The sequence below is a fragment of the Leopardus geoffroyi genome, chromosome E3, assembly GCF_018350155.1.
Source record: "Leopardus geoffroyi isolate Oge1 chromosome E3, O.geoffroyi_Oge1_pat1.0, whole genome shotgun sequence".
Classification (NCBI taxonomy): Eukaryota; Metazoa; Chordata; class Mammalia; order Carnivora; family Felidae; genus Leopardus; species Leopardus geoffroyi.
Window position 1 is genome coordinate 8,003,457 of NC_059340.1, and position 26,963 is coordinate 8,030,419.

Here is a 26,963-nt window from a genome sequence, read left to right on the forward strand (position 1 = left end):
CCCTCCCTGCTTTTATATTCTTTTGGTTTCCTTTCCCTTTGCTTCCCTTCATCTGTTTTGTCTCTTAAATTCCACATCCATGAGTGAAGTCATATGGTAATTGTGTCTGACTCGCTCATTTCACACAATGCCTGCCAGCTCCATCCACGTGGCTGCAAATGATCGTTTTGCCACTTTTCACCGGGTTGTTTCTTTGCGGTGGACTTTTCGGAGTTCCCTACATATTGTGGAGGTTAACCCCTTACCAGAAATATGATTTCCAACCTCTCTCCCTCCTTACATTGCCTTTTCATCTTGTTGATGGTTTCCTCGGTCGTGCGGAAGCTGTTTAGTTGAAGCTGCCTTTGTCTTTGGCGTCTGAATAAACTCTCAGAACTGCTTTTGCCCTGAAGGCACTGGCCGACTCCACAGGGAGCTGCCGCAAAATGGAGCCATAGGTCTGCTCACAGGCCTCGAGCTGGAGAAGATCAGAAAAGCGTAAGTCCAAGGGACCCAACACGCATGCTCAGGGTAAGGTGACACCAGACTTAAACCCACGTTCTTTTGGCACAGGGGAAAGGTTCCTGGAAGGCAGTAAACCAAACCCAGTCTTCCTGAGGAATAAAACACTGAATTCACACTTCAGGGGTGGTGCGCAGGTAGGAATTTGGCTGCAAGTGGTGTTGGTTTTGATGGCGCCCCAGGCATCTGGCAAGAGCGAATATCCCTTTGGAAACACAGAAGAGATCTGATTTCTCTGCGTTCTCGCCAGTACTTGGTATTACCAGTATTTTTCATGTTAGCCGGGCCATAAATGGTTAAGCGTATTGTTTGCATTTCCCTAATGGCTAAGGATGTTGAACATTTGATAACCTCTGGTGCAACACCTGTTCATGTATTTTGCCCATTTTTGAACGGGATTATCTGGGGCGCTTTGTTTGCTTGTTTATTGCTGAATTCTTAGTATTTTCTAGATACAAGTCCTTGGCCAGGTATGCGCTTTACAAATGTTTTGTCCCAGTCTGCAACTAGTCTTTTCAACATCTTAAGAGGGTCTTTTGTGGAGCAAAAATTTTAATTTTGATACAATTTAAAGCTATCAATTATTTTCTTTGGTGGATCCTGCTTTCGGTGTCAGGTCTAAGAACTTTTTGTCTAGACCAAGGTTCCTCAAAACTCAATTTTCTCAATTTTGAGAATGTGAGGTAAAAGTGAACACAGCAGCTCTGTGTCACTCATTTCTCACTTATCTGTGTAACCATGGTGATGACCCTTGGGCAGACTCAGAACAAAACTCCTGGAACATTCGTACAGCTGCCGATGAGATGTTATTCCATATGCCCAAAGCAGAGGGTGAAGAGAAAGGCTGTCAGCATGTTTAAAATAAATGTAAGGATTGGGGCGCCTGGGTGGCTCAGTCGGTTAAGTGTCTGACTTCGGCCCAAGTCATGATCTCACAGTTCGTGAGTTCGAGCCCCCCGTCGGGTTCTGTGCTGACGGCTCGGAGCCTGGAGCCTGCTTCGGATTCTGTGTCTCCCTCTCTCTCTGCCCCTCCCCCGCTTGTCCTCTGTCTCTGTCTCTCTCTCAAAAATAAATAAACGTTAAAAAAAAAGTTTATTAAAAAGAACTTTGGACCCCAAGACTCAGGTTGTATTCCCTGGGCCAGGACATCTCACAGATGTTCCTGCTGTTTGCACATGGAGAAGGTGTGCCTGTGCTACTGTCCCCACAGAGAGATAAGAAAGCACGCATTTGACCTCTCTAGGCTTTGCTTATAAATATCTTTTTCCTGCTGTTCCTGCATTGTATCCTTTGCTGTAATAAATCTTAACCTGAAGTATAACTTTATGTGGGGTCCCGTGGGTTCTGCCAGTGCATCATGGACTAGCTGTGAGACCACTGAGACAGGGGGTTGTTTTTCTTAAAACTAAGAATTAAGTTTGTTTGCTTTTTAAATTAAAAAAGCATTTTTTAATGTTTATTTTTTGAGAGACAGAGAGAGAGAGAGAGAGAGAGAGAGAGAGAGACTGAGTGGGAGTGGGAGAGGGACAGAGAGAGAGGGAGACACAGAATCTGAAGCAGGCTCCAGGCTCCGAGCTGTCAGCACACAGCCCGATGTGGGGCTCGAACTCATGAGGCTGAGATCATGACCTGAGCAGAAGTCAGACCCTTAACCTACTGGAACACCCAGCCACCCCATTTTTTAAATGTTATTTATTTTGAGACAGAGAGAGAGAGAGAGAGAGAGAGAGAGAGAGAGAGAGAGAGAGAGAGAACATGCACACATGTAAGTGGGAGAGGGGCAGAGAGCCAGGGAGAGAGAGAATCCCAAGCAGGATCCATGCTGTCAGCATGGAGCCCGATTCGGGGCTCGATCCCACAACAGTGAAATCACGATCTGAGCTGAAATCAGGAGTTGGACACTTAGCCAACTGAGCCACGCAGGCACCCCAAGAATTCAGTTTTTTAAATTGTTATAAGACTTCTAAAATCATCTATTTCATAACTGAGCAATTTTGGTAGTTTGTAGCTTTCAAGGAATTGGTCCATTTCATCCAAGTTGTTGAATTTATACAGGTAGAGTTGTTTACATGTTCCCTTATTATCCTATTACTCCTATTATTATTCTTTGGAGTCTGTGGGAATGGCCAATATTTTATTCTTTTTGGTTTTGTTTTCAGAGCATCTTCATGGAAATTATTTGACGTGATTTCTAGCTACGACCCTGTGTGGCAGGCAGGGCAGGTGTTATTATTGGCGTTGACAAAGAAACATAGCTGCTCAGAAGTGCCTGTTTCAGGACCACGTGGACAGAAAATTGCAAAGCTGATATTAGAGCCCAGGGCTCCTGGCTCCAAGCTTCTCTTTTGGCAATAAGGTCCCAACCATCACACCCATGTAATTCTGTTGCCTTCCATCCCTACCTCTCGGCTCTTTCTTAACTGGCTTTTTACTCTCTGCCTAACCTTCCCTTGTCATGCTTTTTCTTGATTGAATCCTATCTCTTAAAAGAATTTTTTTTAATGTTGATTTATTTTTGAGAGAGAGAGAAAAAAAAAAAACAGAGTGTGAGCAGGGGAGGGGCAGAGAGAGAGGGAGACACAGAATCTGAAACAGGCTCTGGGCTCTGAGCCATTAGCACAGAATCCGACACGGGGCTTGAACTCATGAATGGAGAGATCATGACCTGAGCCGAAGTTGGATGCTTAACCGACTGAGCCACCCAGGTGTCCCTAGAGACTTTTTTTGATGGTCACAACTGGAAGAGTGCTACTCGCATCTAGTGGGAAGAGGCCAGGGATGCTGCTAAATATCCCACCAATGTCAAGACAGCCCTGTCCAGAACAAAGAATGATCTGTTCCAAATGTCAGTAGTGCCAAGGTTGAGACACTCTGCTCTCATCCTATGCCCAGGGAGGCCTTGTCTGACTCCTAGCTGGCTCTTTGTACGTGACGCAGTTACGCCAGGCCACCAAGGCTGCAATGCTTTGAATTTGTGGTGGACGACTTGTCAATCGGTGGGTTTGTGGGCTACAAGGAGGACAGCGGCTTCCTGCCACATGGCCCTAAGATAGGACTCTAGATCCCTTTGGATTTTCACATTGAATCCATGGAGATGGAATTATTTTGCCAATGTGTCAGGGTTGGGTTTCAGGTCCCACACCCTGGCTGGGTGATGGCCTCATCTGCACTTACAGAGTGTGCTGGTCTGAGACTTCAGTGGAAGGTTGGGGTGGCAGGGTCGTGGTGCTGATGGTGGTGGCTTCTTCCCCCAAGCACTGGAAATCTACTGCCTGTCCGTCATCAACTCCAGGGTGCCCATGTTCTCACAGGTGGCACTTGTGGCTGTCATTCTCACGTGTGCTTTGGAATGACCTCACTGGGTACAACTTAGATGAGGAGGTAGCCTCTGGAGCTTCTGGTGATGGTTTTGACCAGGGTGACAATGGCTGGAAAATCGTCCACACGGATGCCCTCCTCTCCCATCCATACGGTGGTCTGCTCTGTGCTATGCTGGTCACGGGTGCCCAGTTCCTGACCTCTGGGCATTGGTGAGATGATAAGAATTAATTGGGGGTTTTTCAAGGGGTAGAACTAAGTAGGTCATCTACTTAGTAGAAGGTTTGCAGATCTTCTCTTCTTTCGAAGATGAGGGGCAGACCTAAGGGGTGGGGTGGCTCTAGAGAGGATGAGTATATTCTATGTTAGGGTTTCTGGACAACAGAATTGGGGGAAGATTGCTTTGCTGCAGGCGTTGGGTCTGGAAGAAAGGGGACTGATTCCTCTACGATGTACCGGAAGAGGGACAGGCGAGACCTGACACAGGCTTTTTGCTGCTCCCCTACCAGCACTGTTGTCACGGTGCTGCTGGGCCTCCTCAGTGTGTATCGTCATGAGGCCATTGACTTGGTGCCATCTTGTTGTACGTCCTGACCTGCTGTATCTCTGGTTATGTGTCTAGCCACTTCTACTGGCAGACTGGGGTTGAATGTTGGGTGTGGGACATCACCCTCACCACTGGTCTCTTCTCTGGAAGAGAAGTCCCTCTCCGACTGCCTTGGCCATGTCCCATAAATCTTGATACGTTCCATTTTCAGTGCAATGTGATTTATTCCTTTGAGAGTTCCTCTTTGACACGTGGATTATTGTGTGTGTCCATGTGTTGGAGAATTTCCTGCTATCTTTCTGTTACTGATTTCTAGTTTGATTCTATTGCGATCAAAGGTCACACTCTGTATGATTTCAATTCTTTTGAATTTGCTGAAATTTGTTTTATGACCCAGGACATAGTCTATCTTGGTGCATGCCCCAGGTGCACTTGAAAAGAATGAGTATTCCGCTGTTCTTGGGTGGAGTGGTTCTATAAATATCAATTAGGTCCTTCTGAATGACAGTGTTGTTCTACATCCTTGCCGGTTTTCTCACTAGTAATTCTGTCTACTGTTGAGACAGTGGTGTTAAAAATCCTCAACTATAATTCCGGATTGGCCTATTTCTCTTTTCAGTTCTATCAACTTTGCTTCATGTACATTGGAATTCTGTTGTTTGGTCCACACTCATTTAGGACCTTCTTAAAGGCTGTGCCTTCTTGATGAATAGATCCTTTTACCAGTATGCAATGTCCTTCTCTATCCTTCGCAATTTTCATTGCTCTGAAGTTTACTTCATCTGTTATTAACATAGCCACTACTGCGGGGCGCCTGGGTGGCTCAGTCGGTTGGGCGGCCGACTTCGGCTCAGGTCATGATCTCGCGGTCCGTGAGTTCGAGCCCCGCGTCGGGCTCTGTGCTGACAGCTCGGAGCCTGGAGCCGGTTTTGGATTCTGTGTCTCCCTCTCTCTGACCCTCCCCCGTTCATGCTCTGTGTCTCTCTGTCTCAAAAATAAATAAACGTTAAAAAAAAAAAAATTAACATAGCCACTACTGCTTTCTACTGACTGATGTTTGCATAGTGTATCTTTATCCTTTTACTTTCAATCTACATATATCTTTATATTTGAAGTGAGTTTCTTATCTACAGTACATAGTTGGATTGTGTTGTTTTTAAGTGACCAAAAGGCCACCTGGAGCTCCACCCCTTTAAAAAAAAATTTATATGTTTATTTATTTTTGAGGGAGAGAGAGACACAGAGCGTGAGTGGGGGAGAGACAGAGAGATGGAGACACAGAATCTGAAACAGGCTCCAGGCTCCGAGCTGTCAGCACAGAGCCTGATGCGGGGCTCAAACGCACAGACGGTGAGATCTTGACCTAAGCAGAAGTCAGACGCTTAACTGACCGAGCCACCCAGGTGCCCTGGAGCTCGACCCTTTGATTCTCCTGGTTTAGCAATTCCAGAGCACAGAATGTGCCTCTCTCCTGGTAGCTCCAGCAGCCTTCCCAAGGAGGCCTCTCATTGGCCTTGGCCCCACTCGGTTTTTATTTTAATTTTTTTAAGTTTATTTATTTATTTTGAGAGAGAGAGAGAGAGAGAGAGAGAGAGAATGAGAGAGAGATCACATGCAGGTGAAGGGCAGAGAGGAGAAACAGAATCCCAAGCAGGCTCCCAGCCCTCAGCTCAGAGCCCGATGTGGGGCTCAAACCCATTAACCATGAGATCATGACCTAAGCAGAAGCCAAGAGTCAGACCCTTAACTGACTGAGCCACCCAGGTGCCCATCACTCTTTGTTTTTAACTAGTGCATCCATACCATTTACATTTAATGTAATTTTGGTATGTTAGGGTTTAAGTTTGCCATTTTATTATTTCTTTTCTGGTTTTCATTCCTCTGTTTCCCTTTTCATGCTTTCCTCTGGGTTTCCTGAACATTTCTTAGAATTCCTTTCTGATTTATCTATACTGATTTGGAGTGTATTTCTGTAGTGTAAGTGCTTGACATTAAACTTTCGATTGCTGGGGCACCCATTGCAAAGACATCCAGCTCAAATTAACATACTGCCAGGTGCATTGCACAGTTACCAGCAAAACAACCAGGAAGGGACGAGGCCACCCCCACCCATGAAGTTTCCCTTTTAGAAAGCGCTGAGTAACATAGATAACCGGCCACTTGAGTGATCTCATTTCTCCTTTCCTGTGCCCCAATTCCTGCTCTTATGCCATAAATTTGCCAATAAAGAGTCTACCTGTGAAACCCTAGGTACCCCACCCTCAGACCCTAATGAAGGCAGAGCCCCAGGTCCTCTCTCTCCCTCCCTCTCAACCCATGACCTTATGTGTGGCCCTTGGCTGTGCCAGGTTCCCTCCAGGACTTGTAATAAACCTGGTTCTTCAGAGTTCCCTAATGGTTTTGCTGAAGTACATCCCCAAATCACAGTAAGAACAACAGGGCTGGTCCAGCCACAACACCGGCTCTGGTGGTGGTGGAAAGGGGATGTCTACGGGGCTCTGGCATTCCTAACCAAGAACATTACTATCAACAGGCTGGGACTGAAGCAACAATCTCTTTCTATGGTAGTTTTTGCAGTGGTTTCCCTGGGTGTTATACATACATAACTTACTACAACAGCCTACTGGTGTGAAAACACCAACCATATTATCTCCATTTAGGTCTCTTTACCCCCCCCCCCCCCATTTATAATTGCCTTACCTATTTCTTTCGCATACAATGAGAACCGTATCAGGTGATGATGTTATTATGCTTGTTGCCTTGTCTATTAAGCAGAATTTCAAAAAGTCAAGAGAAGGATAATCTATTATGTTTGCCCATCACTTTACCATTATCATTGTTCTTTCTTAATTCCTGATGTTCTGCATTTCTTCTGCTATCATGTCCTTTCAGTTTGAAGAACTTCTTCTATTCATTCTTTTAGGGTAGGTTTCTTAGTTCTCCTTCACCTGCAAGTGTAAGTGTCTTTTCTCTTCATTCCTAAAGGATATTTTTGCTGGATATTGAATCCTGGGTTGCCAGGTCTTTTTTGTTTGGACTTGAAAATGTTGTGTTACTTCTTTCTGGCTTCCACGGCTTTTGGGGGGAATCTGCTGTCATTTGAGTCATACCGTTAGGTAACAGACTGTTTCTTTCAAGAAACATCATAGCTGCTTTCAAGGTTTTTTGTCTTGAGTTTTCAAAAGTTTGATTGTGTCCTCTTTTCATTTCTTGAATTTGTAGGTTTCTCTCTTTTGCCAAATTTGGGGAAATAACAACCATTATTTCTTTTAATATTTTTTCTGCCCCCCTCTCTCTTCTTCTGGGACTCCAATGACATGAATGGTAGATCTTTTCTTACTGTCCCACAGGTCCCAAAGAGTCTGTGGTTTTTTGTTTGTTTTCTTCAGTCCATTTTCTCTATTGTTCAGTCTGGGTACTTTCTATCAATCAATCTTCATTTACTGATTCTTGTGTCCCTCAATCCTGTTATTGAGACTGTTTAGTGAGTTTTTAATTTTGGTTATTGTATTTTTCAGTTCTAAAACATCCATTCGATTCCTCTTAATATCTTTTACTTCTTTGCTAAGATCCCACCCAGGATACAACATTACATTTCATTGTTATTTCTCAGGTTTCTCTTGGATGTGACAGCTTTTCTGACTTTCCTTGGTGTTGATGACCTTGGCAGTTTTGAGGAATCAGGTATTTGGTACAGTGTCCTCACTGGGATTTTTCTGGTGTTTTCTCTTGATTAGATTGGAGTTATGGGTTTGGGGGACAAAGACCGTGATGGAGGTAAAGGGCCATTGTCATCACGTCCGGAGGGTACATACTATCAGCAAGCCTGATCACTTGATGTTGACCTTCATTGCCTGGCTGGGGCGGGGTCTGTCGGGCTCCTCCTGTGCAAAGCCATCTGCACTTCACCCCCCATCGCAAACTGTACTCTTCGGAGGGAAGTCACTGTGTACAGCTAATATAATTTGTTTCCTTTGTCTTTGTTTTGTTTTGTTTTGTTTTTTGTTTCCTTTTTTTTTTTTTACACTTACATCATATCATGTTTTCCTCTTCCAAATTCTGGCTTATTAGAGGAATTAATCTTTTCTGGGCCCATATTTTCCCAAACATTTCATTTTGTTCACTACCCCAATAGAAAGCATTTATGCAGCAAAGATGAAAGGCATGATTCGAGAGACTATTTCTCTTAATAATTCCGTGGACTCAAAACCACTGTCCTACCTCAGCCTTTAAATATTAGACTAGCCATTTTTAGGAAAAGCCAAAAAAATCCTATGCAGCTCTAAGAACAATGGAATTCTTCTGAATGCTTCTGTTTGTTTCTGGGAAAGTTACCAGAAGAAATGGAATCATTTTCATTTTCTCTGGAAAGTTTTTTTTTTTTTTTAACGTTTATTTTTTGAGAGAGAGCGTGTGAGCAGGAGAGGGGCAGAGAGAGAGGGGCACAGAGGATCTAAGCAGGCTCCGCGGCTAACGTGGGGCTTCAACTCATGAACCGCGAGACCATGACCTGAGCCAAAGTTGGACGCTCAACTCAATGGACTGAGCCACCCAGGTGCCCCTGGAAAGTTTATTTTAACAGAAACTTGGATCTTACACATGACTTCCTCACGAATCTCCTAAATTCCAAAAAGGGAAGCACACCTGTTCATGTTGTATTTGTCCTCTTGACACGGAGAGGGCTATTTTCGGATGGCACAGGATGGCAGAACGGTCTGGGCTTTGTGTTGACTTCACAGCATGCGGAGACCTGTGACATTATCATCTTGAGTCCCCATATGTCCACGCCATAGGACCTGAAGCGTAATGTTGCCCTTTTATATTCCTAAAGACCACCCTAAGTTTTGGTTCTGCTTTTATGACATATTTATCAGAACTGTAACTTGATGTTGAGTTTCTGGACATGAGTAATTATTAAGAGGAAATTCGACTTTTGCTACCAAATGGTTCCAGGAATACATCGCAGAGGAAAAGGGGGGCTGTCTAAAATGAGGCTATTGTTAGAATATGATCTGTATTCAGGAGGCCCTGCACAGTCCCTGGCATCATGGTAATCTGAGTGACTGTCACCGACTCCCACTTATCCACCTTGGTGGTTATATGAGAGTTTTGAAAAAGAGCCATGAGGCAGTAGCTTTAGCAGATAGGAAAACAACTTATAAAGAAAAATTGCTGGGGCGCCTGAGTGGCTCAGTTGGTTAAACGTCTGAACAGTTCGTGAGTTCGAGCTCCGAGTCAGGCAGGCTCTGCAGCCTGGAGCCTGGAAGCTTCTTCGGACTCCTTCTGCTCTTCCTCTACTCATGATGCGCTGTCTCTCTCTCTCTCAAAAATACACATTAAAAATTTTTTTAATTAAAAAGAAAAAAGAAAAATAGCTAAAATAATTACGTACCGGAGAAGGTGCACACATGAAATAGAGATTCAAGAAAAAGACCCACATTCAAACGGGAATTGAACCCTTAACAAAAGTAGCATTTCAAAATAGCCGAGACAAGGTAGTTTTGTGCTGAGAGGTGATGGGGGAGGGGAGAGCCAGACCTTTATCTTGATAGGTCCTTACTTCACAGGAAATTTCACATGGAACCAAGATTTTATCATAAAACGATAAAACTCTGAAAGCACTGGCAAGAAGGATTAACATTTTAACAACTCTGGAGTGGGGTGGGTGTTTTAATGTGCAAAATTCAGAAGCTATAAAGTCAAAATGTAGTCATCTTCACGGGGTATTAACACAAACTCAAGACACAAATGACCAGTCTGGAAGGATGCTACAACACGACTGACATGCAAAGGGAGAACGCCTTCAATGAACGCAGAACTTCTGCAAAGGGACAAAGACAAAGATGAACAGAATCAAATGCAAGAGGCAGTGAACACAGGGAAAGATGCCTAACCTAAATGTCAATCGCTTCTCACCCACTAGACTGAAATAAGTGAGAATTCCAGGGGTGAGAAGTTCAAGGCCACAGGGACCGGGCACCTTCCTGAGGCTGGTGTGCCATCTTCAGTATGTGACCCTCCTCCCCGCTCCCAGGATGGCTGCTGCGCCTGAAGGTGGCACCTCCAGGACCCTCGAGAAGAAGGGGGGGCGAGGCAGGCAGGGAAAAGGCAAAAGGTTTCTGCTCCAGCCCACCTGCCCCAATCCTTTAATGAGTTTTCATGGAAGCCTAGTTCTGCCTACAGCTCATTTGCTGGCTGCACAGAGGTGCGGTAAAGTTACTTTCAACTTTCCTCATAGAAAATGCGTGAATCCTAAGCTTACTCCTTGTGGATCTTCACACAGTGAACACATCCATTTGAACAGCATCCGGAACAGAGTACAGACAGCCTCCTTACATGTCCCCATGTGCTCCCTCTGAGTCACTAGAGGTTTTTTTTCCCTAAGTTTAATCTGAGAGAGAGAGAGAGAACACGCACACGTGGGTGTGGGGAGGGGCTGAGAGAGAGAGAGAGAGAGAGAGAGAGAGAGAGAGAATTCCAAGTAGGCTCCAGCTGTCAGCAACAGAGCCCAACTCAGGCTCAAACTGACAAACCGTGAGATCATGACTTGAGCCAAAACCAAGAGTTGGATGCTTAACCGACTGAGTCACCCAAGCACCCCTAGCAGGTATTTTTAATGGGTACATTCTCAAGTGTGGCCAAAATAGGGTTCATTAAAAAAGAGAAGGGGAATATAAGTAACCAGCCACCTGTCACACGCATCATTTTATAAATTCACCCAAAGGCCACTTTTACCCTTCGATTTTCTCCCCAAATCTTTCATTCTCGGTCTAAGACATGTTCTGGTTCTTTAAGAGAGAAAGGTTGGTATTTACATTTGCTGTGACCACGAGCAAGCTTGGCCCTGAAGCAGGAACTTTCTGCAGCAGTAGACTCGCAGGTGAATGCAGCGAGAAGGTGCCCGTGGGAGGACGACCTGGTCCCTGAGCATGGAGAGGTCTGTGAATATGGAGACTTTCCAGAAAACCATCAGGGACCCCATCCCACGAGTGAGATGAATATGGGGATAATTTGCAATTCCACCTGTATCTTTAAAAAAAAATTTTTTTTAATGTTTATTTATTTTTGAGATAGAGAGGGAGACACAGAATCCGAAGCAGCCTCTAGGCTCTGAGCTGTCAGCACAGAGCCCAATGCGGGGCTCGAACTCACGGACTGTGAGATCATGACCTGAGCTGAAGTCGCACACTTAACCAACTGAGCCACCCAGGTGCCCCCCACCTGTATCTTTTAGAAGTGAGAAAACCCCAAAATAAATGTGACCAGATCTTAGATCAGAGGTCAGAATTTATTCAGTATTACAGTATCCGTATTGGAGAGAACACCTCATTATGAATACAGGCAACTTTCATGACGGGGAGCGGGGGGGGGGGGGGCTCCCATCCTACTGAATGCTGGAACATTTCTCTTGCAGAGAATCCTGATCTGGGGAGGCTTCTGCCAGTATTCTAGTACCACACGGAATCAGCTCATTCACAAACAACAGGAACTCTACAGACGCAATAAATGTGAGGGCTTTCAGGGAAGCAGAGCTCATTCAACGTCAGAGAATTCACACTGGAGAAAAACCACATGTGCGTAATGGCTGTGAAAACGCTTTGAGAAGCTCAGAGCTAATTAGACATCTGGGATCTCAGAGCAGGGAGGTGCTCTGCGAGCATAATGGGTGAGGGAGAGCCTTCAACCCGAGCTCGTCCTTAGACGACGTCAGCTAGCTTAGTGGGGACATGAGTTGGTCACGTGTGATGAATATGGAGAACTATCTAGGGGAAGCGCGGAGCGTATTGAACACGAGATCATTCATCCTTGGGAGAAAAGCCTGTGAGCATAATCAATGTGGAAAGTCATTTAGGGATCATGCAGCCTTTTCTTGTCACTGGAGAATTCACGGGAAAGACACTCTTGTGCTGTACAGACTGTGGGAGGGTGTTTAATCCGTAATCAGGCTAATTCATACTGGAGAAAAAGCCTTGATTACCAAGAGGGAAGAAAAGCCTTCAGTTCTTTTCCTTACTGGATTTCAGAGAAACCCTTGCAATGTATGGGGCAACTGGGGGTGGGGCGGGGAAGTCAGCATTTACTGAGTATATCACATTGAAGCATCAATCACATCAAAGGAGGGGGTTAAACTTTTTGTTTCATCCACCCCTGAGCTTTCATTCTTTTCTCTGATTATGTCAGGAATTGTTTTTGTCTTTAGTAACGTATTTTCCTAATAGTACCATTGCTTTTATATGCTTGGCTTATAATTCTACTAGGCATTCAGTACACTTCTGCTAAATGAATGAAGTAACACAGCAGACAAACACCAGGGTTGGCCTGGTTTTGGCCCCCGGTGGGGAGGATCCCCGCGGTACACAGGCTTAGCGGCACAATCTGCCGGTCACAAATTCGAATGTCATCGCGACACATCCGTGTTTGGGCCCCATTCATTCGATGACCTTCCATAGGCCACACCTCTACTACTGACGATCTGGAGATGCCAAACGGATGACTTCTTCAAGTTCTGAACGTCTGAGGAGGACGCCCCTTTATCTTTCTTGTGTGTCTGAAACTGGAAATCGAAAGAGGAAGGCCTAGAGTTCTTGAGTTCAACTTCTTCTTGAATTCGGCTTCTCTTTCATAAGGGAAGGAAGGACCATACATTTTCTTGCGGTGTGTTGAAGCAGCACACCCCGGCCCCAGCCCCACGGCTCGATCAGAGTTGGGGCAGAAGAAAGTTTCATCTAGTTCTTAGCAGCCCACTGCTTCCCTCCTCTCAAGCTAACTCACATGATCCCCAGATGAAGCTCCAATGTCTCCTACAGACATCCTTGCCTCTCACTATCTTTACTCTGCAACTGAGCAGAAGAGATTCAGGCCTTGTGCATTTCTGGCTCCTAGCTTTGCCGAGAAGACAGGAAGAAATGGTGGAGAAAAGGGGACAGGTGAAGAGACAGAGTGAAGAGCATGGGGGGCAGGGGGGCAGCGCCCGCACACAGGGAAGGGCCACAGTTCAGGCCACCTTGTTCCTCGGAGGATCTAAAATGCCAGTAGGGCTGGCAGGAGGGTTCGCTAAAATGCCTCGTTTCCCCCCAGTTTAGTTCCAGTTGCCATAAGCCCCTCCCAGCCAGTACTTGGCACTTAGAAAATCCTGCTGTGCACCCTGGCCTCCTGCAGAAGTGATCTGACCCACTGCCATTTGCCCGTTCAAGCTCGCTGCCCCCTCCGTGTGCTTTCCATGGCTTTCTGGCCCATGCTTAGGCTCTCCCTCTCTCCCTCCACTGAACTTGTTCATCCCCAAATTCATCACTGAGCCCCATTTTAGAAGAAGACTCATCGCCATGTATCTAGATCTTTCCTGAGTCTATCTTTCCTCATTTGTGTCCAACAGGCCCTGGGATTTGGGACTAAGCGCTAGAATTGCTCTGTAGGCTGTGAGAAATCTTGACCTGTATTTCCTACCACGTAAGTACATTTTCCACTGGCTAAGGTTGGGGTGGGTTTCCATTTGGATCTAAACCAAGAACCATGGTGCTCAAAGGAGTTGGTGACGGGTGGGTTCAGAAGACTGCTATACTGGTTAAGAATGCCTTAGTTCCAAATAGCAGAAATCTGCTTAGAAAATAAGGACACTTAATTAATATATCAATAAGACTGGAAGTCGGTGGTTCCAGGATAGGTATAGTGGCTCAACGATATCATCAAGGACCCAGGCTCTTTTTGTCTGTCTGCTAGGCCAACCTTGGTATGTTGGCTTTTTCCTTCGGTCTGGTTGCCTCGGGGTCTCAAGATGGCGGCTACAGTCCTAAGTATCATGTCCTCCGACATCCATGTTCAAGGCAGGAAGGAGGGACAGGCCTCTTCACCATCCTCCCTTTAATCAAAAGGCAAATTTCTTCCCAGAAGGTCCTCAAGCCATTTCCTCATAAACTTTTATTCGCAGAACTAAGTCACATGCCCACCTCAAAGCCACCTGACAGCCAAGGGAGTAAGTAACGGGCTTGCTGCCATAACACACATGGCCAGGCAGGGCCTGGGGACCAGAAGGCACCAGGGTGCCCTGGGGCTGGCTTCCTCCTCGGCCTCTCACAGGTCTCGGCTCTGCTCTGGCGAGTCCCTCCTTTCTCCCCTCACCAGTAACAGGCTCGTGGTTCCCTCCACGCTCAGTACGTTCTCTCGTGGCACAGCCTGTTTCTCTTCTATGTCCCGAGTTTCTTCTTCAGTTTAATCTTGGCCGGCACATGGGTCCATCCAGGCCCCACTGGCCCTCCCGACATCCTGTCACGCCCTGTGACGATACTGTCTGATTTTTCGGTGCCAATGTCCCCAAAGGGGAATCTGATTGGTCTAACTGGCATTCCTTGAATTTTTGAGCCAGCCAGGGGACTTCGAATGTCATTGGCCAGCCTCTACTGGGTCCTGGTCCGATGACCTGTCGGGGGGAGGGGCGAGGAGGCAGGGTCATGTGATACAACGCAGCCCCCAGGCGGCAGCGCCCCTGCAGAAGGGACGCGGGGCAAGGCCGGTTCCGTGGCACGGAAGAGCGTGGATCGTGGGTTTGCGGAGCCCGGAGCAACGCTGTGCGAAGATTCAGTCACTCTGTGAAGAGAGAGGCCACAAGGGAGAACGCGGAAGCCCCGGACACAGGAGTGAAAAGGCCATTTTGGACATTTTGGCCCCACTCCGGTGGATGCCACACGAAGAGGAGGAATCCAGCTGGCAGACAGAACCAAGGCCCCCGAACTCGGGCCACAGTCCGGCCCCCTTAGCCAAATGCAGCCACCTGGGCCGCTCCAGCTGAGGCCCAGACACGGCTGCGCAGACCTAACTCGTTCCTGCTCTAGAGGCTCGGCCTGCTTCCCTGACTCGCAGCATCGAGAGCAGAATCATAGATTCTTGTGTCTGCGTGACTTGAGTGTCTCCCCAAATCCCCAAAGCAGAAATTCCAGTGACTGTCGGCAGGAAGTGGGAGGTCTCTCGCGAACGTGGCCGTCACCGGCATCGGGAGGTTCAGTGCCTACTAGACTTGGTCTCTTAGAGGCCATTTTCTGGCTCTGACAGGCTGCAGAAGGGATTGTGGACGGAGGGCCACTTCGATGCGGCCACACACAGGGTCAGAAAGCGGGCTGGCGATTCCAGTGACGCAAGGAACAATCCCACAACGGGCCACATAGAACCTTCAGGCACGGAGGGGCAGACCCGGATTTGAGCCTCTGCCCCTCCACTTAGCAGCTGCGTGCTGTTGGGTGAATTATTTAACCTCTCTAAGTTCCTTTCTTCATTCTAGCGCCAGGACAGGAACATCCTATTTCCCAGGGCTGTTGGCGGGGTCACGAGAGACATTGTGCCTGAAGCCCTCGGCAGTGCGGGCACTAGATGCAGGGTGGCCGCTGTTACCCTGAGAGCCTCACGCTCGCGCCCAGTGTCTCCGAGGCCCAGTGAGGAGAACCGGCTGCTGAGCAAGCAACCAAGAGCCTGGCTTGGCCCTTCTGGAAGCGGGGCTCCACTGGTGTCCTCCACGGGGTGGGGGGCAGCAGGGAAACGGGGGGCCTTTACGTATCATGAAGCCCTTTATGGCTTTCTTTCTAGACCTGGTTTCTCGAGCGTTTTCGAGAAGCCTCTGGAGCAGCTTCGCCAGTTCCCCGGGGGCACTGAGCTTAGAGTCACCTGCCCCTCCAGCGCCCTGCACCCCCAATGCCTTCACTTGAGTAGCCATTTCCATCCCTTCTACCTGCCTGCATGAGTTTCTATCCGGTCGAGCGCTGGGATGGTCATCAGGGGAGTCCCGAGACCCACTGGAAATCTGGAAATGACATTCCAGCTCCAAGCGTCCAAGCCTGGAGACCCCTGGCGGCGGCTGCGCTCCCGCCCCGGGACAATCGCGTGAGCGCAAAGGCCCCTGGCAACAGATAGAGGGGTGGCCGGCAAGGGCCCTCCCTTTCTTTTTCTTTCTCTCCTTAACCCTCAGTGGCGTGCTCACATCTCCACCGGCTTTGGGGTCCAGCAGTTTAGAAGCAGCCAGGGCTCCCAGGAGATGTGGGTTCCACGAGCACGGCCAGCATCTGGGACTAGCTCTTACGATCTGGCCAACAACATTTCTAACTTACTAGCTTTAAACGAAAGCAGAAGAGAGCTCCGAGGCTATACAAAACCCTGCGTGTGCACACAGGGTTTGTCCCTTGTCCACGGGGGAGGCAGGGACTCTGCAGCTAACGAAAGAAAAGGGGCGCTGGGTGCGTTCTGTGCTTGGGACCCAGGCCTTCGCCATATGCCAAGGGGAGGAGGCACTCATCGGGGGTTGGGGGGCTCGGAGGAGGGGGTACTTCAGGACGGTCACTAACATCCGTTCTGTTACCTTCACGAACTCCCTGGCTGCCAGTAACTACGGGAGCACCTGCCTGCTCCACGCCAGGTGAATCCTTACCACGTGCCAGGTGCCAAGCCAGGCACTGTGAACACAGAGCTGCTTCAGACATAGGCCTCGCCCTCAAAGAGCTACAAGTTCATATTGAGAGCTGGTCCCTACGCCTGCCGTACTTAACCAGGACACTGCGCGGACGGCTTCACGACCATACCCGTTTCTTGCTTGTTCTCTGCCTCCCCTCCCAACGGCACTCCCAGGCAGCGGCAGAGGCAACGGGGATGAAGCAACGGCCAGCTTCTGGGTATCAGGGTGAATGTGGCAAGGCTGCCTGGGGTGGGGGGGGGGGCGGGGGGGAAGGGGTGGCAGCAAGGACAAGGTCACCTTCCTCCTGCATGAGCCGGCCACCGTCCCAGAGAAGGCAGGCCACGTCTTCAGTCACAGGTGTGCCTCCACCCACGACCTCGCTGAGCGGCGAGCCCGTCCTCTTGGACCATAGCGTCCACAGCCACAGCCAGTCTCCACCCCAAGTCCTGCGGTGCTCACAGGAGCCACAGAGAATACCAAGGACGAGACGTGGTTCTTCCTCACAGAGCTTCCTTTAAGTCTGTTTGAGAAGGAGAAGGCCTAGAAAGGTCACGAAGGCCTAGAACACTGCGTGAGTGCTGGCTAGGGCGTTTTGTGGGCCGTGAATTCTTATGGAAGCATGGAGCAGGGAGTCTAACTGCAGGCCTGCAGAGTCCCGGGAGGGCTTCAGGGAAGAGGTGGGCTTTGGGCCAGGACAGGAGGGTGGGCAAATTCACAGCACTGGGGAGGCCTGCACTCCGGGGGGACCCGTGACATGGGCCGTGACCACGGGCGCTCAGAATGCAGCTGGCCCATCACCCCCTCGCGAAAGAAAGGCTTCAAGCCACAGCGCCTTCTCTCACTCAGCCATCACCAGAGGAGACAGCCAGAGGCCGGGAGGTTGGTGCAGTCACAGAGCTTTGTTTCTTGGAAATGGGGACCTTGGTGTTTGTTTTGTTGGTTTTTTTTAAGTTTATTTATTTTGAGAGAGAGAGAGAGAGAGAGAGAGCTAGCGCGCGTGAGCATAAGCAGGGGAGGGGCAGAGAGCGAGGGGGAGAGAAGCCCAAGCAGCTCCCTGCTGTCAGCACGGACTCAACACGGGGCTCTCACACAACCGTGAGCTCATGACCTGAGCTGAAACCAAGAGTCAGACGCTTAACCAACTGAGCCACCCGGGTGCCCGCCCCATGGAAATGGGGACTTGTGACAGTTTCATTTCCTATGGTGTCATCACAGTATGAGGCCAGGACTGAGGACATCCTGTCGACTCCAACACTCAGCCTTCCTGCCACAGCAGAACCACGGGGCCACCCTCGAAGGGGGTGCTGCCGCTCCCGAGAGGCTTTACGCTGATAAAGGCACTGCTTTGGGAAACCACGAAGCCCAAACCTCGCTCCGCTGGGAGGATACGCGTGGCCGCGCATCTGGGCAGGATTCTGGCAGGATGTCAAAGAATTCGTACAGAGGAAATCTCTGACTATTATTATGAATATGAGAAAATTTCCATTCATTTCCTAATCCATCCCACAGAGAGTCTCTGTGAATGGCAGCCACGGAGGAAAACCCTCAGAAGGAGGCGAGCAGCTCTCAGAGACGAGAAAGTCACAGGGGAGGGGCACGCGGGACACATAGAGCCCAAGCCACGTCAGCCCAACCTCCCGGGTGTCGCGCGGGAGAAACTGGCCTCTGCGAGCAGAGGAGCGATGCTCTGAGTAAGCACAGACCTTGCCCTACAGCAGATGAGCTCTTCAGGAGCTAAATCTTTCAAATGTGGTGAGTCGAGGGCCATGATCATCTGATGAGAAGTCAGCCTTTCTTCATCCCCCTAAGATCCTGGCTGGCGCTCCTTGGAATGAGGGAGCTCACGGGGCCCGCAGGGGGCTGCCGCATGGAAAATGTTCATATCAGGGAAAAGCACCATGAAAGGAATCTAGAGGGGCGCCTGGGGGGGTTGAGTCGGTTAAGCATCCAACTTCGGCTCATGTCATGATCTCGAGGTCCGTGAGTTCGAGCCCCGAGTCGGGCTCTGTGCTGGCAGCTCAGAGCCTGGAGCCTGCGTCAGACTCTGTGTCTCCCTCCCTCTCTCTCTGCCTCTTCCCTGCTTGTGCTTTCTCCAAAATAAATAAATAAACATTAAAAAGAAAGAAAGAAAGAAAGAAAGAAAGAAAGAAAGAAAGAAACAAACCTAGAGAAGGATTTGGCTGGAACTTGAACTTTTAGCCCCAGTGGTGGGACCACAGACCATCTATCTGTAAGGAATGCAGACACCCGTAGGACTGTTTGCTCAGGGTCAGTCGCGCATGTGTTGTCCTTGGGGTCCACAACGCTGAGCAGAAGAGAAGAACCAGGGCTCTGGGGCTCCGTGTTTCTGGGCCTTCCCACATGGCTAGGATGTTTCCTCATCGCCCCTCCTCCTTCCTGGCCATTCAGTCAAGGGTGGTGTCACCTTTTCTGTTCTTGCCGTGGCTTCATGAGGGTGTGGCTGGCAGCCTGCCTTCACATAAGCCCCACCTGTCCCTGGTGTCATCCGGCAGGCAGGAGGCCACTTGTCCACTGGTGACTATCATCACACGTACCACCACCGGTGAATGCATCCCAGAGGCGCTGCTGTGACTGGTTCACTCGTCCCTCCATCCGTCCAGCCACGCCACGGGCACCCTTTCTGCATCCCGTCCGTGCTGTGCCTGGTGCTATTGCCCGTGCTGGGGATAAAGGACACGGGACGGGGAGGTGTCAGTGACAGGCGGTGTGGGTGACCGTGGGGAAAGGAGAAGGGAATCGGGAAAAGGGTAGTGCCTCGGAGATAGCGGGGGTGGGGGTGCCTCGGGAGAGTGCGCAGGGGAGACGGAGGCACAGGTCTGACTTCGTGACTGCCGGCCGCCGGCCAGGCTAGCATTCGACTTCTCGGGGCAGCCCTGCAAGCCCGGTACCGTCAGCACCACCTTGTAAATAAGGAAAATGAGGCACGGGCACAGCCGGGAAGTGGCAGAGCCGGGGTCTGACACCAGGGGTGTCCTGCTCCTCGCGCCTCTGTCTCCCCGCCGCCACAGGCAGTCAGCTGCCCTTCAGCACTGCATCTTCCTCGGGCTGCGTTTCCACAGACACAGGGGACCGGAGCGGTACCTGGTGACCTGGGGGGAGGGGGACGGAAGGAGGGACGAGGACTGGCGTCTGCAGACTCTACTTCAGGGAACAGGGAAAGGCACACTCGCTCACTCCTTCATCCATCCAGCGAACTCGTACGGAGCCCCACGGAGCCCCAGGAGCCGGGGATGCCAGTGAGCAAGACGGACGTGGCCCCGGCCCTCGCGTTGCTTCCGTTCATTCTAGGGGGCAGTGGACGATCCAGCACGCTCTGGGTTTTGGAAGGGAAGCACGCGGAAGCACAGAGGAGAATCGCGTAGCCCAGACTCGCAGGGCCGAGAGTGACTTCTGGGAAGAAGCAACGGGCGGCCAAGACCCGAAAGAGGAAGCATCAGCCTGGGGTGCAGAGAGGAACACGCGGGAAGATGTGCCGTGCGATGGAGCAGAGGCAGAGGGGCACGAAGGCCGCCAGCGCAGTGTGTGCGAGCGAACAGCGCGGGAGGACCGAGGACGATGGGAAACCGCGAAGGGGGGTAAGCGTGGAGATGACCCCAGGAGGCTGGTGCTTCACCCCTTTCCTGGGCAGCCCCAGGCTGCGACAGCGAGGAGAGAGCTGTCCGAGGATTCCGAGGATTCAGGCAGATGTGGCGAAACAGTGACTTCTGTCCTTCTGCCCCTCGTGGACCAAGAAGGTTTCCAAGAGATGCAGTGAGCAGTAGGAGCCATAAATCGAGGACTGACTTCGGTGCCTTCGACGGGAGCCCGCAGCTGCCGGCTCTGGACCCGAGCCCAAAGCACAGGACGTGCGTGAGCAAACACCCCCCTCCTGTGGCCGAGAGAGGTATTGCCATCGTCCTGTCTTGGTTCCCACCCTGAAAGGCAGGTAAGATGAAGTCCCGGAGGCAGGTAGCTGTGGCCCCCAGGAGGTTCCCCGCCTGTTTTTTGCCCTTTTTTTAGAGAAATCTGAATACCGGACAAAATGTGTATGGAGGCTTAGAAACAAATGCTGCAAGGACAGTCAATGTTACAGATGACTAATTTTCTTCTTTTCTTCATTTTGTTCAGATGTATTTAACATTTTCTGTCACAGGGGCGCCTGGGTGGCTGTCGGTTAAGTGTCCAACTTCGGCTCAGGTCATGATCTCACGGTCTGTGAGTTCAAGCCCCGCGTCGGGCTCTGTGCTGACAGCTCAGAGCCTGAAGCCTGTTTCAGATTCTGTGTCTCCCTCTCTCTCTGCCCCTCCCCTACGCTTGCTCTCTCTCTCTCAAAAATAAATAAAGATTAAAAAAATAAAAATAAAAAGTTCTGTTACAGACATGTATTACTTTTGTTGAGAAGAGAGTAAGCGTATTATCACTTTTTTGAAAAGGCAGAAGGATAGAAAAGAGAAAAGTGGCCCAAGAGGGGGCTGAAGTGGAGACTGGGTGGCCAAGGTGACAGCGGAGCGGCTGGGTGACAAGCCGCTGCCCAGGCCAGCTCCCTGTGCCCTTCCACGCCCGGGGAGCACTAACCCGGCCGGCTGCAAGGTCACACCGAAGCCCGTGTTTGGGGACGGGGCCTCCTGAAGGAGTGGCCGACTTGGAGTGGTCCAGGATCCTCTCCCGTGCGGGCTGATGCCGACTGAGGGCGGGGTCTGCCCAGAAACTGCAGCCACGCATGTTCCATGTATGGGGTCTCTGCACAACATTTCTGACTCGGAACAAGGCACTCACCTGGCCTGCAGTGTGGGTCACTTTTGTCACTGTCATGGCTGCTGCTTCTCTCTCCTGCTTGAAATTCTTTTTTTTTTGGGGGGGGGGGCAGCTGCTTGGCCTCCCATCTGGAGGTTCCCTAATGCTGGTCTAAGGTACTGGAACATTCCGAGGTGTCTCCCAGCTCTGGTACCTGTGAAGTCACCTGTGGGTTCTGCTTTCAGCAAGTTCCCGACATGAGCTGAACGCCTCGTCCTTACTCCTCGGGCCACCGTCTGTAATTATCTGTGGAAAATCCAAATATTACCTGTTTGCTCTGCAGAGAAAGGCCGTGGAAGTAAAACACACACCTGCCCTGGGGGATGGATTGAATAAACGATGACATATGATACAGCAATGATAAATAAAGTTATAGAAAATTACTGATCATCCATTTTTTTCTTCCAAATTTTTATTTAAATTCCAGTTAGTTAATGATCATATATTTTAATTAAAAAATTTTTTTTAACATTTATTTATTTTTGACAGTGAGAGAGACAGAGTATGAGTGGGGGAGGGGCAGAGAAAGAGAGAGGGAGACACAGAATCCAAAGCAGGCTCCAGGCTCCTAGCTGTCAGCACAGAGCCCGATGTGGGGCTCGAACCCATAAACCGTGAGATCATGACTTGAGCCAAAGTTGGATGCTCAACCGATGGAGCCACCCTGGGGCCCCAATCGTGTATTTTTTAAAAAGGTTATGAGGGGACCCTGGGGGGCTCAGTCAGTTAAGCGTCTTGACTTCAGCTCAGGTCATGATCTCATCTGGAGACCCAGGGGCCTCTTGTACCATCGAGTGATGACCATTAGATGCCTGACCCTAGAAAGGTCCCGAGGGTCAGGGAGGAGTCGCTGGGGTGCCAAGGAGGCCGGGAGGTCACTTGGGGACACAGACCAGCAGCTGCTTACCAGCCAGTCCACAAGCATTTCAATACCTGAACACCCCCCATCCATCCATTCTGGTGGGCACCAGAGGAATGTCATGCAGGAGTCTGGCCTCCTCTAATACCGTGTCCCACGGATCCCAATGGTGACAGGAGACTCTAGAAGCTGTCCAGTGTGTCACTTATTTCAGTGTGGGAGCTTTTCAATAAAACCACACTTCCACAGGACGGGGCGTGATGTTCTCCTGACGTGGGCGTCCACTGCGTCCAAATCTGTTAAGTCCCCTCTCCGTCCCTCCTGCTCAGGCAAAGATCAGGACGCGCGGCCGATCGAAAGCAGCAGCCCCCTAGCGGTGGTATTTGGCTTTGCAATGAGCACTTAACAGTCCCGGCACAAAGCAACGTGCTGAGTTCTGAGAATTGGAGGCAAATGAACGGTGATGTCATGACTCTTCTCTGAAGTAAGGGACAGGAGTGCGTCCAGCCCCTCCACCCTGCCTGCTTCTCCTTCTGGCTGGGATGGATGCTTTGTTGGGTCGTTCTCTTTGATTCCCAACTGCCTGCCTTTCCCCAGAGCAGGCCTCCCTTCCATACACCCAGGGTGGCTGGATCTGCTGGGTTCCCTTCAAATGTTGAGTAGAGGCTACATGATGGAAAGAAGAAAGGTGCTATTACCGTCAATAAAGGTCCCCATGAGCCATACCATGGAGTGCCGTGTAGCTAAAATGCTACCACACCAGAATTCAAAATAGCCCGATAGCGTGTCCGTCGTAACTCTTCAGGAAATGGAAGGCCACGCCGCTGTGGTTGAGGCACTGGGGGATGACCTGACATTCTCTGCTGTGCTCCAATGACCTCGGGACCTCGCTGAGTCCTGGACTTGAGGTCTCATGCCAGGTGGATGATCACACTCAACTCCCAGCACAGGTCTGGACGCTGTGTGTTTTGTCCTGCTTTTCAACACAGGAGTGCCCAGGAAAAACATCAAAGACTCTGACCTGCTCCCCAGGGGATGCCGCCTCCTACCACTGGCGCGGAGCTCCCAAGATCCACGTTCGAACTGGGGCTCAAGTGTGCTGATTCCCCTGCTGGGCGTGGGGAGCCGTCTCCCCCTGGCAAACCTCCTGTCCTGGAGACCAGTAAGAACAGTGGGAGCTCTAAAGGAAATAAAGGTAGTTACTTGCTTTTCTTTTTTTTTAAGAGAATGTTTTGTTAGACCTTTTCCTCCAGTGTATTTTTTAAAAAAGATTTTATTTAAGTAATCTCCACGCCCAACACGGGGCTTGAACTTACAACGCTGAGATCAAGAGTCACACGTTTTCCAACTGAGCCAGCCAGGCACCCCTCTTTTTAATTTTTTTAATGTTTATTTTTGAGAGAGAGAGACACACACATACAGAGCATGAGTGGGGTAGGGGGAGAGAGAGGGAGACACAGAATCTGAAGCAGGCTCCAGGCTCCAGGCTCCAAGCTGGCAGCACGGAGCCCGACATGGGGCTCAAACTCATTTACTGCAAGATCATGACCTGAGCCAAAGTCGGATACTTAACTGACTGAGCCACCCAGGTGTCCCCCGGAAGTTCCAGTTTTTCTGAATCCAACCTAACTTCTCCCCAGTGGCTTCTAGTTGAGCTGAGCAGTTCTCACTCAGGGTTTCTTATGAGGGTGAAGCCAAGGCATCTGCTGAGCTGGAGAATTTTCCAAACTTTGCATTTAGTTGTCTCCAGAGATAACAAGTTTTCTAAAAACAGTCTTTGCTGGCCTTTCAGCAAGAAGGTATACAGAAGGGATACGGTGAAGTCCTTCCTTTGAAATTTCAAGAACACAGCGGCTAAGGAGCTCCGGGATTGGGCAGCTCAGCCAGAAATGTGAAACATGCACGTGACTGTGTATTGTGATAGAAGAATATGTCTTTTAGTTTCCATAGAGAATGATTCGAATTTCAGTGGTTTAAATAATGACGTAAACGATGCACATCTTGGTAAGAATGAGAATCAGAATGTCAGGAAAAACAAACAAACCTAGGAAATGATCCTATGTTTCATTCCATCAAGTGATTGAACTTGATCCTCAAAGGTACCAGGAAGAGAGAAGAGGAACACAGAGACACGGTGTAGGGTCAAAACAGACGTGGCCTTCATTTTCTTTTGGAAGACCTACCCCTCCCTATCTTCAGACGTTAGTTCTCTCGTCTACCTGCTGGCCTGGGTCATTTTCTCACTGGAACCCTCCACACGACTCCCACCTCCTCTTGGTCGCCCAGGGATGCCCTCCCCGCCCCAGCCCTACTGCCTCTGGGCAGAATGGCCAAGAGCTGCTCAAGCACCAGCAGCTCCAGGATGGGCAACTTGCAGACTGTCCCTGTGTCCTCAGTCACCGGCGGGGGCTCCTAGAGCCATCGCAGAATCGGGTGGGGTCCCGAGCCTCCCGGGTCTAGAACTCTCTGAAGTGCGGACAGGCCAGCTCCTGGCTGGGAGGCTGATTACCTGGCAGCATAGTCTTTCCCCTACGAGTGGTCCTCTGCTTCCACCTTCATGGTCAGAATTCTGTCCTGCTTCTGAAGGATCCCGAGGCACTGGGACACAGCCCCCCGTCACTGCTGTGGTCATTCTTGACTGGAGAAGTCCCCAAGGAGGCTCACTTGTGCCGTGGGAGGGTTCGTTTCAGACAAACTCTCCCTGAGCGTCTTATTTAAGAAACTTTCTGAAACACAGAATTAAATAAAACCCCTTGATTATGGTCCTTTTCAATATCACTACAGAGAATAAAACAGTACGACACCCTCTCTAGTATCCCTCACCCAGTTTTCATAGCTCTTTACCTTCTGCCATTCTTGTCTCCCCTCCCTGGCCACACTGGGTATCTTTCAAGCGAATCTCAGACATCATTTAACTCGTAAAATCTGCAGTATGTGTCTCTAAGACACTTTTCCTTTTTAAAGCATAACCCTAACAGCTGAACTTTTTAAACAGTAACTCATATCGCCCATCAATGTTCACATTTCCCGGATTTTTAAAAATTGCACAATTGGTTGTTAGACCCATGATCCGAATAAAGTTTAGAGGTTGCATTTGGCTGATGAGTCTCATCTATAGGTCCACTTCCCTCTTTTTTTTTTTAAATTATTTTTTAATCTTGTAATTTGTTAAAAGAGTTTCAGCTGTCTGTTCTTACAACGAAATGCCACTTAACAGACGTTTGGGCGCCAGTTCTGTGCCAGGTACGGCGCTCCGTGCTCGAAAGGGAAGCGTGAGCACACAGACAAGGGCCTGACCCTCAATCTGGGGCAAATCGTGGACTCTCTCTGGGCTTCGGTCCCTCCTTCTCTAGCAGAAGAGACTGGACTAACTGCTCCCCCGAGGCCACGCTCTCATGCCGCTCTCATCGCTACGACCCACTGCGCGACCCTCCGCACCACGTCTGACAGCTACCTTCCCCTGAGCCAGGGCCGACACCCCGCCTTGCGGCCGCCCTCCTGCCTGGGCTCCCGAAAGCCGAGGCAAAGCCTTCTCTGTCGGAAGGGCGGGTGTGGCTGCGACCCCCGAGCTCTCTCCGACCGCGGAGGCGAGTAACGGTCGCAGCTCGGACCTCGCGCACTGGCCCGGCTCCCCCGCCCCCCCCCGCCCCAACTACAATTCCCAGAGGCCTCTTCGGCGAGCCGTTCACCGCGGAGACGGGCCGGGCTCGTGGGCTCTACAACCGTCGGCGGCCTGGGCCTGAGGAACAGTCCCCACAGCTTCCAAACAGACAGGTCACGTGTCCCTGCCACCCAGGCCTTGGTCTTGGGTCCGAGGAGACGGAGCCCTTACGCCGGAGAGAGGCCATGGAAAGACAGAACTACAGTTCCCAGAGGGCCCCGGGTGCACTCCGCTTCCGGTCGCGCGGCACCGAACCGGTAGCACCGAACTGTTGCTAAAGGAGACAAATCCCGAGTATTTGAGCTCCTGAAGCCCGTGAACAGAGGAGCGAGAGACAGAGAAGAGGGATAGAGGAGGAAAGGAGAATGGGAAACTTGGTTATGAAGCAACGGCAGGGAGCACATCCCCGCCTGTTTACCTTTTCCACGGACGCTCAGGGCCGGAGCGAGCCTCGCACAGCCCTCCGGGAAATGCAGGCGACGCCGCACTAAGGCCTATGGGAATCGTAGTCATTGATTAACTGTCACTACGTTGAGCACCTGCGAAAAACCCGGCAAGCTGAACGTAGTGGCAGAGGGAGGCTTGAGTCGCCTTCTTCCTTCTTGTCCACCCAAACACAAAATTTACCTCCTACACAGTTACAGAACCTGTCCCGTTTTCAATGCCGTATTTCAGACATTCCGCATTTCCTCGTCGACCTGCCCCCAGTCATGTTCCCCTAAGTCTAGTCTCTACGGCCACCAAAATAATTGTCCCTGTTCTGCTTAGGGCTCTTCAGCAGCTAATAGAATCAAGTCCGGGTCCATGCTCCTTGACCGACATATATATTTGACCTAACTTACTTACGCTAGCT

The 26,963-nt window shown here is 50.1% G+C and overlaps 2 long non-coding RNA genes across 2 annotated transcripts; one reads left to right on the forward strand and one right to left on the reverse strand.

Annotated features, from left to right (window-relative positions):
• On the forward strand, positions 1-11,889 carry LOC123588925. Its single transcript, XR_006708070.1, has 3 exons — positions 1-638; positions 2,661-2,877; positions 11,781-11,889. It is a non-coding gene; the product is annotated as an uncharacterized LOC123588925 (long non-coding RNA).
• On the reverse strand, positions 11,641-26,279 carry LOC123588924. The gene is made up of 4 exons (XR_006708069.1): positions 25,904-26,279; positions 24,959-25,175; positions 21,573-21,836; positions 11,641-17,316 (listed from the first exon to the last, which is right to left on the reverse strand). It is a non-coding gene; the product is annotated as an uncharacterized LOC123588924 (long non-coding RNA).
• Between the last annotated feature and the right edge of the window lie 684 nt (positions 26,280-26,963).